This window comes from Apostichopus japonicus, chromosome 12, assembly GCF_037975245.1.
Source record: "Apostichopus japonicus isolate 1M-3 chromosome 12, ASM3797524v1, whole genome shotgun sequence".
NCBI lineage: Eukaryota > Metazoa > Echinodermata > Holothuroidea > Aspidochirotida > Stichopodidae > Apostichopus > Apostichopus japonicus.
Genome location: NC_092572.1, coordinates 15,818,637 through 15,832,818, shown reverse-complemented (window position 1 = coordinate 15,832,818; position 14,182 = coordinate 15,818,637). Strand labels below are relative to the sequence as shown.

Sequence of the window (14,182 nt, the reverse complement as noted above, 5' to 3'; positions counted from 1 at the left end):
AAAAGATGTCTCCTGTTGCTTTTTGGCACTTTTTCTGAAAAGCACACTTGGTGCGGATTGATATAGAAGCTAATAGGAGTATGCCAGCTTAAGTAACAGTTGACATTTCTAAAATCCACTTTAAACCTCTTTTTATGATAGTTTCAGAAGTAATGACCTATATCATTTTTATTTGTCTCTGTCTATTGTGTGAATCTTCATATGGTGTCTCACACATGTTGTACAGTCTATATGAATAATACAGTACTGAACTTTAAACAAGTGAGTTCCCAATGGTTGATATATTCCCTAGTGTGATTAGAAGTCATTCCATCAGCATGGCTGGCATCTACTGCATGTCTAAATTGTGCTTGGGTCCACAGAATGTGTTTTAAGCACAGTCCCTCAGTTGGTGCTACTTACCCCCTCTGGTGGAAACTTGACGCAAGTTGGCCTTCTTCCCTCTGAAAATGTGATCACTCCCTGTATCGTGTAAACTCTGGCCCTAAAATGAAAGAGAAAAGTTACTTGTTACTTTGGCACTGCTTTTCAAAGGTATTTTGTCAGATTTTGTTGCAAAAACTACTCAGGGGAGCTATGTACTAGCTGTGACCAGATCTAGAATGAGGCGCTGTTCAAGCAACATTCCTAAATCGTTGTAGTAGATCATATTGACTAGTTTCTCAGCGTAAGTCTTGTCTTGTATCATTCTATGTGCAGCTATTCAACTGCTCAGACTTCCAATAAATGCTTATAAGCATTTAAGCATTTGTATACAAACAAACTAGTGAATAGGTCACTGGAATTTTGTTGAACTTTGAGGATAAAAAACTGATTATTATTATGAAGAATGGGTACGATCATGTACCTCACAACTGATGCTGATGGCAAGGCATGTAATGGGTTCAGTAGAACAATGGCTGCAGCTTATCATTCTGATGTAGTACACCTAAACAGGTCTCTCTACAGAGCACTGACAAAAGCAGTACTCTCCTCTGATATATGACGAAATCTACAGTAAACAGGTTAGTAAATTTGCAAGTCTTATTAAGGGCCTGTCACAGTGCTATGATGGCTCACAGAGACACAAGCAATGGATGTGACACCTCCACACATAGGCTGTTGTGGCATATGTGGGAGATGTGAAATGATTTGGTACTTAAAAGTTAATTTCTTTGCACAATGCTTTGAAGAGCAGATGCTGGAATGTGGCTCTTCTCTTAGCTGCCAGGGATAGCATTGTGCGGATAATGCCATATGCTGGTGCCCCTGGCATACTGATGGTGTAGGCACCTGTCCACATCCTGCATCCCTTTGTGTAACTTGCTGGGGCTGATGTATATTTTGCCACTTTTGCATTTATTTCATCAGCCCATGCCATCCAATCTTAGTCTGACATTGTGAAGGTGTGAGCTTTCCAATACATACAATATTACAATATGTTACTGTATATAGGTCTATCCTTATTCTGATTGCAGTCTGGGTCTCAATAAAACTGATTCTTACACCACATATATTACGTTGTAATATATGCATTTAAATTCTGACTGTCACTTTTTGCTCTGCTAGGTACACAGTATTAGTGCTGATAGTCGACTCTTACTTTTGTAGTTGATTAATCGCATAGCTCTTCTCGCGATACTCGGTTACAGTTATGGCATCATCACTGTCATTTCTACATTGCAGAAATACAGTCAAACAAATCTTTCTCCATGGTGCACCGTCCGTATTTGTTCTTTCAAGTCTTAATGTGTGATGTCTAATTCATGTTAAAACATCTACCAAACAAAAACTGTCAACAAATTTCAATATTCAACATTTCTTAAAATCCTTCAAAGTAAATCAAAAACTTTGGAATGGATCTACAAGGCTACTACAACTACTAGCACTAATCACAGCAAAAAAAATGAATAGATGCAACACCCTGTAGCGGTGTGATGATTACTATGCAAGAGTTTTCTGTAGAAGGACGTTCACCTTCTAGGCTAGGCTTTAGCCTAGCGTGATAGCACGCACATATTATGACACATTGAAATGAAACTTCACCGCAATCGACACACTCTATCAGACATATGATACATGTGAACCACTGACCAGAAATGAAATAATACTGTATAACATGCATGTTTGAAGAAATTACAAATTCTTTGGCAATCATTAAAGATTAATAAATTTGGGAATTTGCAATTATGCGCAATGATGAAACATTGCTAGGACTAAATGCTGCACTGCAGAACAATCGTATTACTAACAAGTAAACACATGAATCTAACCTGAACAGGTGCTTACTGATTTTTAACACAGCACAGTTCTAGTGTAGCATTGTAAGAACCTGTGTTTGCGATATTTGCTGACAAACTGCTTAAGTGTTGTTTTTGATAGGTTAGGCTATTTTTCAATAGCAGATTGTGTGTAGTGCTAGCTTTAGTCCAGAAATCGCAACTTAGGTTTTGAGAGCGATTAATCAAACTTCCAAAGTGTAATCGCGACTACTGGCGATTAATCGATCACGACTATCAGCACTACACTGTATAAAAGTAGACTACTCACCAGATGTGCAACTTCAGTTCCTCAGGTTTTACTTGTTCTATAGCTTAACATTGAAATTAGTGGCTCCTTATACCATCCGTTACTGTACTACTACACATCTCAATAACACACAGATCAAAACAACAGACACAGGTAGAGTTGCGTTGTGCAGTATTTCTTGGTTTAAATTACCCTTTATTCTATTTGCTTTTGGTTTATTCTAATTAATTTATCACATTCATTTGAACCTCAAGTTTCTTTATCATGACTGTGCAGACTTTTTGTTTGCTATGAGAGCTTGAAATTTTCCTCACTTGTAAACAAACCTCTTTACTCAGCAGTAAACAATGTTCATATGCTGCTCCAGGAGGCCTAAAGTGGTCTAAACTTGCCTCAACTGACCCAATCTTTGTACCACTTGTACTTCCATTCATGCTCCATAACAGCCAAACCAAGAAAACCAGATCCTAATTGATAAGATATAAAAAAAGATGTTCTCCTGTTGCTCTTTGGAACTTTTCCTGAAGGAGAACACTTGTGCAGGTTGATATAGATGCTAATAGGAGTATGCCACCTTAAGTAACAGAGCGATATTTAAACTCCACATTAAACCTCCTTTTTATGATAGTTTGAGAAGTTGTGACTTACATCATTTCTGTGTATCTCTGTCTATTGTGTGAATCTTCATATGGTGTCTCACACATGTTGTACAGTCTATATGAATAATACAGTACTGAACTTTAAACAAGTCAGAGCCCAATGATTGACATATTCCCTAGTGTGATAAGAAGTCATTCCATCAGCATGACAGGCATCTACTGAATGTCTAAATTGTTCTTGGGTCCACACAATGTGTTTTAAGTACAGTCCCTCAGTTTGGTGCTACTTACCCCCTCTGGTGGAAACTTGGTTGGCCTTCATCCCTCTGAAAATTTTATCACTCCCAGCATCCAGTAAGCATGCGCCCTTAGCTGTGGCTCTAAAGTGAAAGAGAAAAAGTTACTTGTTACTTTGGCACTGCTTTCAAAAGGTATTTTGTCAGATTTTGGTGCAAAAAATACTCAGGAGAGCTATGTACTAGCTGTGACCAGATCTAGAATGAGGGCGCTGTTCAAACAACATTCCAAACTAGTTGCAGTCCATCATATTGACTAGTTTCTCAGTGTAAGTCTTGTCTTGTATCATTCTATGTGCAGCTATTCAACTGCTTAGACTTCCAATAAATGCTTACAAACAAAACTAGTGAATACGTCACTGGAAAATTGGTATATTTTAAGGATAAAAACTGATTAGTATTTAGAAGAATGGGTAGAAGGAAAGGCATGTTTGATAGGCATGCAACGACCTTCAAGCCAGGTAACAGGTTTGGCTTTACTGCTTGAACAGCTGCTGAAGCTGATGCCAATTGCACTGGTGATATTCCTAGCTCTTCTGATACAGATATGGCAACTAATTCCTCTTGCAAACCTGCTTATAGAAGGCTCGACAAGGAAGAGTATGAGAGAGTAATTAACCCAGCAGAAAAAGGACATGAGATATTTTCAACTCAGTCACAACAAACCATGTTTGCAGAATCTACAGGAAACAGGTTAGTTAATTTGCCCTATTAAGGGCCTATCACAGTGCTATGATGGCTCACAGAGAGACAAGCAATGGATGTGGCGACGACCCTATAGGTCTTTCTGATATGGAAGAATTGTAGGACTTGATTCAAAGGTTGTGTTTGAAATCACTATGTAGCTACAAGAGTGAACTCTTGTCCATCTAAAAACTTAATAAAACAGTAACAAACCTGGCAAGAATCCTTCAGGTAGCATACGCCCATTAAAAGCGCCATTGACTTACACACTAAATCACGAAAGTAATGTGGTCTCTAAGTCTAGATAGAAGTTTTCACTAGCTAAAGGCTACCCATCACCGGATAGCTGTCAAGTTGGCCTTTTATGGCACCATCAATTTTCCGTATCATGACCATGTAGATTTTTTGCTATCCGAGCCGGAAGTTTTTGTCACTTGTAAACAAACCTCTTCACTCGGTGGTAAACAATTTTCCTACGCTGCTCCTGGGAGGCCTTAAAGGGGTCGGAAATGGCCTCAATTGACACAATTTTCTCACTACATGTACTTCCATTCATGCTCTTCAACATGCAAGCCACAAAAAACTAGATCATGATTGATAACAGGTCACAAAAGATGTTCCCCTGCTGCATTTTGGCACTTTTCTTGAAGGAGAACAATAACAAGTGAGAGATGAATTTTTTTTTAATACCAATATGATACTTTTTATAGTCGTCACAATATAAACCACAACGAAATTCTATGCAATTATCATTTTAGGTCCATAAAGATGTATTTTCAGAGATTTCAGTATGCAAGGTGCAGTGTGTAAATACACATATGAGCAATACTGTGTAAGCAGTAACCAGGTCTACGTCTGCAACATTTCCAGTCACCAATTTTGATAAGCTTGACCAATTTGGGTGCATCTATGATTCCTGCAGGTTGTATTGGTATCCCTGATCACAGTCCACTTGGTCTGGCTTGCCCTACCTGCAGAAACGTCATCCAAAGAAGGGTCAGCGGGGAGGGTTTTTTCGTCTCTGGCTCTGAAAAGTGATGAAAACTACTTTTGTTTAGCTCAGCTGATTCCTCCCAAACTGACCTACAGGTCATACCCCAATGTATTCCTGAACTGTTTGGAACATGTCTTTTCTTTCTTCAGGGAGTCTTCTACATTGTTAAGCTATTGTATGCTTTATAGAAGACTTCCTTTCACCTTGTATATTTGCACGTGAAAAAACAAAATAAATCAAATCAAATCAAACTGATATTGCATGTCACTCCAGTGCAACTGTTAAGTTACTAAGAATAAGAGAAGAGACTTGAAGGTGTTCTTTGCCAAAACTGGATCATCGGGATTTGTAAACCACAGCCTCACTGTGTGACAAACTACATTTATGTCGCTAATCAATATGAGCTACCGTACTTGCTCTTCATATTACACACTACGAGTCTGTGCACTCCATTGAATATGGCTACTGAAGTACAATAATAAACCAAGTCTGTAACTAAATAAATGATCGCCTCCTATATTCTTTATACGACACGCTCGACGGCCACAAACTGAAACATGGTGTCAGAAGTAAACTTAAGAGGACCATTCTTGCGAGATTCGAAGGACTGATCACCCGAAAATCACCGTGAATTAGTCAGCAATTCGTTAAGATTCCGCTATGCGAATGCACCGTTAGAATAGCATACACAGTATCGTATGTATAGGACTATGCGATAAAACAGTACAGTAATCCAAGACGCAACGTAGAATGCAGTGTGATGTGGTAAGCAAAGAAAGGAACTGCAGATTGTACGCTAAACTATAACAGTAAGATATAACTGTGTTCGACTAGTTCATAATGCAACGAAGGGGAACGCACTGCAGCACGGTGATAATACAGTAGTAAAGCCTTGTGAAACAACAGTCTGGTGAGGTGAAAATAAGAAAAGAAAACAATCGCGTTACTGTACGTACCGGTACAATACAAAACCGTGTACACATTGGAGAATTAAAATTAACATTCAGACGATTCCTGAAATAAATTCTGCCAAAAGATCGCGAGTTACAATAACAGTATGGATAAAGTTCCCCCACCAGAGAAGATTGATTTTGCTTCTCCCAAACTGGCAAGCAGATGGCAACACTGGAAAGAATTCAAGATATGCTGAACTGGCAATGTCTGACAAAGATGATAAGTTAAAGGAAAAATGTGCCTCTATCTTATGGGCACTACCGGACGTGAGATATATGAGACTATAAAACCGGTACCAGCTGCAGGCGCTGCCGATGTTTCCCCGAAAATTGGAGAGCTCCTCACACTCTTTGATGCCTACTGCAACCCAAAGCAAAATGAAACTGTAGAAAGATACAAATTCTTCACGAGATTTCAGGAGCCAGGGGAGCAGTTGGACAGATACATCACTGAACTCAAAGTCCTGGCACAAACATATAACTTTGAATCATTGCATGACCCGCTTGTCCAGGATAGGATCGTGTGTGGTATCACAAATTCGGCACTCAGAGAGCGATTACTACGGGCACAGAAACTTACCCTGAAATCATGCGAGGATATGTGCCAGTCGGCGGAACTATCCAGAGAAAGGATAAGGACCATCGAGACGAAAACAGAGGTGCACGCGCTCCGACAAAGCGGGCAAGACGACAGACTTCAGAAATGCAAGTACCGTGGGAACAGACACGTCTTTGGGAAGTACCAGTGTCCTGCATATGGAATGACCTGTTCCAAATGCGACAGGAAGAACCATTTTGCAGCTCAATGCAGAACAGCTACACGCAAAGCGTCAGCGAGCGGATCCCAACGGAGTGGACCCAAAAGGGGCAAAATGAAACGGAAACCGTGGGTAAATGCTGTAGCGGAAGGTGCGTCCAACGTTGGCGACAGTTCCTCCGAGTCCCTCTCAGATGATGACTTCGAGGACGTCAATACGGTGAACCTGCTCACTCCTCCAAAGACAGAGAACAATATAAACTATATTAACTATAAGCAACAAAGTCACATTTACGCTGACATGAGTATAGATGAAGTAAGAGTCACTTTTCAAATTGATAGCGGGGCAACCTGCAACATCTTACCAAGCTCAGTTATGAAGAAACTAGGTAAGCATAACATTATGCAAACTAGCCAGGTATTATCAATGTACAATGAGAGTACCCCAAAGCCAAATGGTAAATGCAAACTAAAATTGGTGAACCCCAAAAATGGAAAGAAATACCGGGCTGAGTTTGTGATTGTTGACAATGATATTGCAATCCCTCTGCTGGGCAGCAAGGCGGTCCAGCAGATGGGTCTCATAGAAGTTAGACATGAAAACATTGCCAAACCACTAGGCGTCAATGCGATCACGAATGCAAATGATGGTAAAAACGTCAAAGTTGTGAAGGAGGGGCAAATTACTAATGTTGAAAACCTGTACTAGGAGTACAATGATGTTTTTGAGGGCATAGGTCAACTAGAAGGGGAATATAAACTACAGCTAGATCCAATGCAGTACCTGTAACTAGTTCATCCACCCCGTAGGTTCCCTGTGGCAATCCGAGACAACCTCAAAGCAGAATTAGATAGGCTTGTGAAACAAAACATCATAAAGCCAGTTTCAGAGCCAACCCCCTAGGTCTCCAGCCTAGTGACTGTGGTAAAGCCGGGGAAAATGAGAATATGTATCGACCCCAGAGACCTAAACAAGAGTCTCATGCGCAGCCACTATCCGATGCCTACCTTAGAGGATATATGTATATTGAATTGTAGAAAATGAGACTTCAACAAGCATGTGCAGTAAGAAAGTATACAAAGCTGTATGTTCCAATATTTCGCCGGTTAAGGCATTATCAAGGAATGAGGTGCAAACTACCGACTCTGTGTATATAAGCAAAAACTTTAAAACCAATCCCCCTGAGCTGAAACGCACCAGCGAACAAACTGTATTCGGAGCGCACAGACGGACCAGCAAGATGTGAAAAGCTTAAATATCCAATTGACGTCCAGCACAGCCATTCATTAAGTTATTACTGGCTTTAATGGTAAGGGCTTCGATTATTTTTCTTTCACTGGTATTCGGTAAGTTGTGATGTAGGATTTGCAATTGATATTTTCTCCAGATTTTTGATTTATATTGTGAGTTTGTAAATGAGTGTATATGGTCTGTTTAGTCATACGTAGATGTTCTTTTATTCTCGTTCCAATGGTGCATCCCGTTTCGCCGATGTATGTAGACGAGCAAAGATTGCATTTAATCTTGTAGACACAGTTTTTGGCTAAACAGATATTCTTCTTTACAGCGATTTTGCAGGTGTCGCAGTTGGGTCGGCAACCCTGTTTGTCACGTGGCGCGGAAAACACACTCGCTGATGGATTACCTAGTCATGAAGTGTGTTCTCAGATTTGTAATGCCCGATCTGCTGATTGTTGCCAGGGTCTACCGTTTTATGTTCTCATTCACAAATGGTACTTTTAGGTAAATTTTTTGATCTTCCGATGGTCTAGTAGGGGTGATTATTGTGTTTCATGGTTTTTGCTTTTGTTCCAGCAGTTTGAAAGACTTTTGGGAAACATCTTTTACAGTATATACATGACATTACTGACATTCTCTTGTTTGTGATTTGCTTTCTCCATTTCTTTGCCCGTCAAAATTCCAGCCTTGTGACGCAGATCTACAGTAAGGCATTACATATTTTAGAATGAAAGCTTGAAAGCTTTGAAAACTATATATTTTATTGATGAAAGTGATAGCTAGTTCTGTAAAATATATACAACAGGCATCCATGGAAGTGCATGTTTCCACCTGATACGCTATCACAAGCATATTCTAAGTGATTGGGCCATGGTCTACATACATGCACATCAGGCAAAGAATTTCACAATTTTAGCTGCTTGCTAAAACTTGTCAGTGCATGATAAATTTACAGGCTAAAAACAAAATTCAACTTCCTTTTGTCTTGAATTGTTGCAAGAGGGAAAGGATAATTTGAATTTTTTGAAGAAAAATGACAGGGCATCATTTCTCTTCTGGCACACAGCAAAATCAATATTATATTTAGCCAGTAAATATCCCAGATTGTGAAGCCTGCATGTACTGCACTCTAGTCCTGAAATAACATTGTTGGCTTTTAATATGTTATAATCAAATGTGATGTCAGATTATAAAGTTGCTACTCATTAGGGACAGTGTGGCAGAAAAGAACTGTCTAGACGGTTACAGAATTTTTAACAAACATAAAGGAAAGAGGGCAAAAGAAAGAAATAATTGTACACTATAATACTTACCACAGGTTTATGTATTGCTTCAATATTATTGAGAGTTAGCTGGTAACATGTAGTGGATTCTTCAGCATCATCATGCTGTTCATTCACTCGAGGAATCTGGTCAGCATTCTTCTGGAAAAGATCCTGCCATTGAGACTCACTTTTAACCTTTCTGGCTGCTGATAACAGTGACTGCAACATGTCTTACTTTGTTCTCAATTGATTCATAAACATCTTCTGAAAGCTATTTGAACAAATTTTGTTTTTCCTCAAACACCTTTTTACAGCAGGGTAGGAATTCAGATTCTCATGTAAATACTAAATATTCATGTCCTGAAAGAAAAAAAGAAAAATGGGTAAAAGTTGATCAATATTAACATATAATTTGAAACAATGTACTGTATACAAATAGTACTAATAGGCTATGGTACTGGGTCAAATAATTTTGACTCAACCATATACTCGTTACCGTCCACCCTGTGATGTTTATTGATCTGTGCACTTCCATGAATGAATTGATTTTAGAAAAATCTTGTAACCTACTGAATAATCGAAGAGATACTTCTTTCCCCCTCAAATTCATGTTCAAATTTGATGGCCACAATTAAAGACACATCTCTGACCATTCTGTATCTGGTACGGATAGCCTGTATGACGCTATGAGTATACCAGTATGACTTAATGTTAAAATGTTGAGTAAGCCTGGACTAAACTAATGTAATCGGGTCTGAGTGTTTGTGCCTTCAGTTTTCTTTTCCTCTCTCTATAGGGTCCTTGATGGGGACTTAAGTGTCCCTCCTGATCCCTTTATTTATCTACTTAACTAAACTAAACTAATAAAACTGTATAATATAAGGCTGGGTTTTGCAAAACATCCCTTTCACAACTTAACAGTTGGGGTGACAAAAGCATTGAGGCTATTTATTTTTGCGTGGACCAGTTCCGCGAACAACATGTATTTGTATTCTTTCTCACTTCTCAAGTACTTTTACATCCAATACCCTATATCGTGTTTACAAATTTATGCTTTTATATGCTATGAAATTGGACACCATTGAAGCTCATAAAACTTCCAACGAACCCCTATTGGTAATAACACAATATGAATCATAAAAATAAATATTTACCAGTTACAGGGTCACAGATAGCCTATACTGTACTCTGTAGCTTCACTTAACCTTCAGGTGGCATACCCCTATTAGAGTCTATATCCATCCGCTCGATTGTTCTCCTTCAGGAAAAGTGCTAAAAAAGCAGCAGGAGAACATTTTTTTGACCTGTTGTCAATCATAGTCTAGTTTTTTGTGGCTTGCATATTGAAGAACATGAATAGAAGTACATGTGGTGAGAAAATTTGGTCGATTGAGGCAATTTTAAACCCCTTTAGGCCTCCAGGGAGCAGCGTAGGAAATTTGTTTACCAATCAGTGAAGAGGTTTGTTTACAAGTGACGAAAAGTTCCAGCTCGGAAAGCCAAAAATCTACATGGTCATGATACGGAAAATTGATAGTGCCATGAAAGGCCAACTTGTCGGCTATGCAGTGATGGGTAGCGTTTAGCTAGTGAAAACTTCAATCTAGTGGAGGCACTTGCTGTAAAAGATCGGCAAAAGACGTCATCACCCGGGGTTCGAACCAGGGATGCAAAAGAGAGTCTCGATCATCAGCTCGTACAGTGCGCCGAGCCATCGCGCCACTGTATGGACTGAGATATTAGGTGGATTAACTAATACTTACAGCTCCCCGTGCAGGCACTTGCTGTAAAAGATCGGCAAAAGACGTCATCACCCGGGGTTCGAACCAGGGATGCAAAAGAGAGTCTCGATCATCAGCTCGTACAGTGCGCCGAGCCATCCCGCCACTGTATGGACTGAGATATTAGGTGGATTAACTAATACTTACAGCTCCCCGTGCAGGCACTTGCTGTAAAAGATCGGCAAAAGACGTCATCACCCGGGGTTCGAACCAGGGATGCAAAAGAGAGTCTCGATCATCAGCTCGTACAGTGCGCCGAGCCATCCCGCCACTGTATGGACTGAGATATTAGGTGGATTAACTAATACTTACAGCTCCCCGTGCAGGCACTTGCTGTAAAAGATCGGCAAAAGACGTCATCACCCGGGGTTCGAACCAGGGATGCAAAAGAGAGTCTCGATCATCAGCTCGTACAGTGCGCCGAGCCATCCCGCCACTGTATGGACTGAGATATTAGGTGGATTAACTAATACTTACAGCTCCCCGTGCAGGCACTTGCTGTAAAAGATCGGCAAAAGACGTCATCACCCGGGGTTCGAACCAGGGATGCAAAAGAGAGTCTCGATCATCAGCTCGTACAGTGCGCCGAGCCATCCCGCCACTGTATGGACTGAGATATTAGGTGGATTAACTAATACTTACAGCTCCCCGTGCAGGCACTTGCTGTAAAAGATCGGCAAAAGACGTCATCACCCGGGGTTCGAACCAGGGATGCAAAAGAGAGTCTCGATCATCAGCTCGTACAGTGCGCCGAGCCATCGCGCCACTGTATGGACTGAGATATTAGGTGGATTAACTAATACTTACAGCTCCCCGTGCAGGCACTTGCTGTAAAAGATCGGCAAAAGACGTCATCACCCGGGGTTCGAACCAGGGATGCAAAAGAGAGTCTCGATCATCAGCTCGTACAGTGCGCCGAGCCATCCCGCCACTGTATGGACTGAATTAGGTGGATTAACTAATACTTACAGCTCCCCGTGCAGGCACTTGCTGTAAAAGATCGGCAAAAGACGTCATCACCCGGGGTTCGAACCAGGGATGCAAAAGAGAGTCTCGATCATCAGCTCGTACAGTGCGCCGAGCCATCCCGCCACTGTATGGACTGAGATATTAGGTGGATTAACTAATACTTACAGCTCCCCGTGCAGGCACTTGCTGTAAAAGATCGGCAAAAGACGTCATCACCCGGGGTTCGAACCAGGGATGCAAAAGAGAGTCTCGATCATCAGCTCGTACAGTGCGCCGAGCCATCCCGCCACTGTATGGACTGAGATATTAGGTGGATTAACTAATACTTACAGCTCCCCGTGCAGGCACTTGCTGTAAAAGATCGGCAAAAGACGTCATCACCCGGGGTTCGAACCAGGGATGCAAAAGAGAGTCTCGATCATCAGCTCGTACAGTGCGCCGAGCCATCCCGCCACTGTATGGACTGAGATATTAGGTGGATTAACTAATACTTACAGCTCCCCGTGCAGGCACTTGCTGTAAAAGATCGGCAAAAGACGTCATCACCCGGGGTTCGAACCAGGGATGCAAAAGAGAGTCTCGATCATCAGCTCGTACAGTGCGCCGAGCCATCGCGCCACTGTATGGACTGAGATATTAGGTGGATTAACTAATACTTACAGCTCCCCGTGCAGGCACTTGCTGTAAAAGATCGGCAAAAGACGTCATCACCCGGGGTTCGAACCAGGGATGCAAAAGAGAGTCTCGATCATCAGCTCGTACAGTGCGCCGAGCCATCCCGCCACTGTATGGACTGAGATATTAGGTGGATTAACTAATACTTACAGCTCCCCGTGCAGGCACTTGCTGTAAAAGATCGGCAAAAGACGTCATCACCCGGGGTTCGAACCAGGGATGCAAAAGAGAGTCTCGATCATCAGCTCGTACAGTGCGCCGAGCCATCCCGCCACTGTATGGACTGAGATATTAGGTGGATTAACTAATACTTACAGCTCCCCGTGCAGGCACTTGCTGTAAAAGATCGGCAAAAGACGTCATCACCCGGGGTTCGAACCAGGGATGCAAAAGAGAGTCTCGATCATCAGCTCGTACAGTGCGCCGAGCCATCCCGCCACTGTATGGACTGAGATATTAGGTGGATTAACTAATACTTACAGCTCCCCGTGCAGGCACTTGCTGTAAAAGATCGGCAAAAGACGTCATCACCCGGGGTTCGAACCAGGGATGCAAAAGAGAGTCTCGATCATCAGCTCGTACAGTGCGCAGAGCCATCCCGCCACTGTATGGACTGAGATATTAGGTGGATTAACTAATACTTACAGCTCCCCGTGCAGGCACTTGCTGTAAAAGATCGGCAAAAGACGTCATCACCCGGGGTTCGAACCAGGGATGCAAAAGAGAGTCTCGATCATCAGCTCGTACAGTGCGCCGAGCCATCCCGCCACTGTATGGACTGAGATATTAGGTGGATTAACTAATACTTACAGCTCCCCGTGCAGGCACTTGCTGTAAAAGATCGGCAAAAGACGTCATCACCCGGGGTTCGAACCAGGGATGCAAAAGAGAGTCTCGATCATCAGCTCGTACAGTGCGCCGAGCCATCCCGCCACTGTATGGACTGAGATATTAGGTGGATTAACTAATACTTACAGCTCCCCGTGCAGGCACTTGCTGTAAAAGATCGGCAAAAGACGTCATCACCCGGGGTTCGAACCAGGGATGCAAAAGAGAGTCTCGATCATCAGCTCGTACAGTGCGCCGAGCCATCCCGCCACTGTATGGACTGAGATATTAGGTGGATTAACTAATACTTACAGCTCCCCGTGCAGGCACTTGCTGTAAAAGATCGGCAAAAGACGTCATCACCCGGGGTTCGAACCAGGGATGCAAAAGAGAGTCTCGATCATCAGCTCGTACAGTGCGCCGAGCCATCCCGCCACTGTATGGACTGAGATATTAGGTGGATTAACTAATACTTACAGCTCCCCGTGCAGGCACTTGCTGTAAAAGATCGGCAAAAGACGTCATCACCCGGGGTTCGAACCAGGGATGCAAAAGAGAGTCTCGATCATCAGCTCGTACAGTGCGCCGAGCCATCGCGCCACTGTATGGACTGAGATATTAGGTGGATTAACT

At 42.0% G+C, this 14,182-nt stretch overlaps 2 protein-coding genes across 16 annotated transcripts in view; one reads left to right on the top strand and one right to left on the bottom strand.

Moving 5' to 3' along the window:
* The window catches only part of LOC139977959 (uncharacterized), a 234,524-nt gene extending 223,947 nt beyond the window's left edge, over window positions 1–10,577 (bottom strand). For 8 of the 15 annotated variants that reach the window (XM_071987781.1, XM_071987770.1, XM_071987778.1 and 5 more), the window contains exons 1-4: window positions 10,451–10,577; window positions 9,345–9,656; window positions 3,399–5,114; window positions 403–484 (exon numbers count right to left, since the gene is read on the bottom strand). The gene's annotated coding sequence lies outside the window, so the exon portion shown is untranslated. Of the gene's footprint in view, window positions 1–402; window positions 485–3,398; window positions 5,132–9,344; window positions 9,657–10,450 lie in introns of all 15 variants that reach the window. The other 7 variants (XR_011796770.1, XM_071987777.1, XM_071987769.1 and 4 more) reach the window with 6 other exon arrangements.
* LOC139977967 (gamma-adducin-like) overlaps window positions 1–14,182 on the top strand; it is a gene marked incomplete in the record, with an annotated part of 755,008 nt that overhangs the window by 274,684 nt on the left and 466,142 nt on the right.